The following is a 2,685-nucleotide window of genomic DNA, read 5'->3' as shown; positions in this document are numbered from 1 at the left end:
AGGACAATAGAATATACGGTCTGTACAGTATAAAAACCATTACGCCTATGGAGAGTCCCCACTTTTCACAAAAACGTGTGTGGGTGTGTGTGTGTCTGTGTGTGAGAGTGAGTGAGAGAGTCTGTGAGAGTGTGTGTCTGTGTGTGAGAGTGTGTGAGTGTGTGTCTGTGTGTGAGAGTGAGTGAGAGTGTGTCTGTGTGAGAGTGAGTGAGAGTGTGTCTGTGTGAGAGTGAGTGAGAGTGTGTCTGTGTGAGAGTGAGTGAGAGTGTGTCTGTGTGAGAGTGAGTGAGAGTGTGTCTGTGTGAGAGTGAGTGAGAGTGTGTCTGTGTGAGAGTGAGTGAGAGTGTGTCTGTGTGAGAGTGAGTGAGAGTGTGTCTGTGTGAGAGTGAGTGAGAGTGTGTCTGTGTGAGAGTGAGTGAGAGTGTGTCTGTGTGAGAGTGAGTGAGAGTGTGTCTGTGTGAGAGTGAGTGAGAGTGTGTCTGTGTGAGAGTGAGTGAGAGTGTGTCTGTGTGAGAGTGAGTGAGAGTGTGTCTGTGTGAGAGTGAGTGAGAGTGTGTCTGTGTGAGAGTGAGTGAGAGTGTGTCTGTGTGAGAGTGAGTGAGAGTGTGTCTGTGTGAGAGTGAGTGAGAGTGTGTCTGTGTGAGAGTGAGTGAGAGTGTGTCTGTGTGAGAGTGAGTGAGAGTGTGTCTGTGTGAGAGTGAGTGAGAGTGTGTCTGTGTGAGAGTGAGTGAGAGTGTGTCTGTGTGAGAGTGAGTGAGAGTGTGTCTGTGTGAGAGTGAGTGAGAGTGTGTCTGTGTGAGAGTGAGTGAGAGTGTGTCTGTGTGAGAGTGAGTGAGAGTGTGTCTGTGTGAGAGTGAGTGAGAGTGTGTCTGTGTGAGAGTGAGTGAGAGTGTGTCTGTGTGAGAGTGAGTGAGAGTGTGTCTGTGTGAGAGTGAGTGAGAGTGTGTCTGTGTGAGAGTGAGTGAGAGTGTGTCTGTGTGAGAGTGAGTGAGAGTGTGTCTGTGTGAGAGTGAGTGAGAGTGTGTCTGTGTGAGAGTGAGTGAGAGTGTGTCTGTGTGAGAGTGAGTGAGAGTGTGTCTGTGTGAGAGTGAGTGAGAGTGTGTCTGTGTGAGAGTGAGTGAGAGTGTGTCTGTGTGAGAGTGAGTGAGAGTGTGTCTGTGTGAGAGTGAGTGAGAGTGTGTCTGTGTGAGAGTGAGTGAGAGTGTGTCTGTGTGAGAGTGAGTGAGAGTGTGTCTGTGTGAGAGTGAGTGAGAGTGTGTCTGTGTGAGAGTGAGTGAGAGTGTGTCTGTGTGAGAGTGAGTGAGAGTGTGTCTGTGTGAGAGTGAGTGAGAGTGTGTCTGTGTGAGAGTGAGTGAGAGTGTGTCTGTGTGAGAGTGAGTGAGAGTGTGTCTGTGTGAGAGTGAGTGAGAGTGTGTCTGTGTGAGAGTGAGTGAGAGTGTGTCTGTGTGAGAGTGAGTGAGAGTGTGTCTGTGTGAGAGTGAGTGAGAGTGTGTCTGTGTGAGAGTGAGTGAGAGTGTGTCTGTGTGAGAGTGAGTGAGAGTGTGTCTGTGTGAGAGTGAGTGAGAGTGTGTCTGTGTGAGAGTGAGTGAGAGTGTGTCTGTGTGAGAGTGAGTGAGAGTGTGTCTGTGTGAGAGTGAGTGAGAGTGTGTCTGTGTGAGAGTGAGTGAGAGTGTGTCTGTGTGAGAGTGAGTGAGAGTGTGTCTGTGTGAGAGTGAGTGAGAGTGTGTCTGTGTGAGAGTGAGTGAGAGTGTGTCTGTGTGAGAGTGAGTGAGAGTGTGTCTGTGTGAGAGTGAGTGAGAGTGTGTCTGTGTGAGAGTGAGTGAGAGTGTGTCTGTGTGAGAGTGAGTGAGAGTGTGTCTGTGTGAGAGTGAGTGAGAGTGTGTCTGTGTGAGAGTGAGTGAGAGTGTGTCTGTGTGAGAGTGAGTGAGAGTGTGTCTGTGTGAGAGTGAGTGAGAGTGTGTCTGTGTGAGAGTGAGTGAGAGTGTGTCTGTGTGAGAGTGAGTGAGAGTGTGTCTGTGTGAGAGTGAGTGAGAGTGTGTCTGTGTGAGAGTGAGTGAGAGTGTGTCTGTGTGAGAGTGAGTGAGAGTGTGTCTGTGTGAGAGTGAGTGAGAGTGTGTCTGTGTGAGAGTGAGTGAGAGTGTGTCTGTGTGAGAGTGAGTGAGAGTGTGTCTGTGTGAGAGTGAGTGAGAGTGTGTCTGTGTGAGAGTGAGTGAGAGTGTGTCTGTGTGAGAGTGAGTGAGAGTGTGTCTGTGTGAGAGTGAGTGAGAGTGTGTCTGTGTGAGAGTGAGTGAGAGTGTGTCTGTGTGAGAGTGAGTGAGAGTGTGTCTGTGTGTGAGTGAGTGAGAGTGTGTCTGTGTGAGAGTGAGTGTGTGTCTGTGTGAGAGTGAGTGAGTGAGAGTGTGTGTGTGAGAGTGAGTGAGTGTGTGTCTGTGTGTGTGTGAGTGAGTGTGTGTCTGTGTGAGAGAGAGTGAGTGAGTGAGAGAGTGAGTGAGAGTGAGTGAGAGTGAGAGTGAGTGAGATTGTGTGTGAGAGTTTGTGTGAGAGTGAGTGTGTGTCTGTGTTTGTGAGTGTGTGAGCGTGTGTCTGTGTGTGAGTGTGTGTCTGTGTGTGAGAGTGAATGAGAGAGTGTGTGTGTGTGTGTGTGAGTGAGTGTGTGTCTGTGTGAGAGTGAGTGCGAGTGTGTGT

Source organism: Sinocyclocheilus anshuiensis, unplaced genomic scaffold, assembly GCF_001515605.1.
Source record: "Sinocyclocheilus anshuiensis isolate Anshui unplaced genomic scaffold, SAMN03320099.WGS_v1.1 scaffold7886, whole genome shotgun sequence".
Lineage (NCBI taxonomy): Eukaryota > Metazoa > Chordata > Actinopteri > Cypriniformes > Cyprinidae > Sinocyclocheilus > Sinocyclocheilus anshuiensis.
This window is presented reverse-complemented; position numbering follows the sequence as displayed.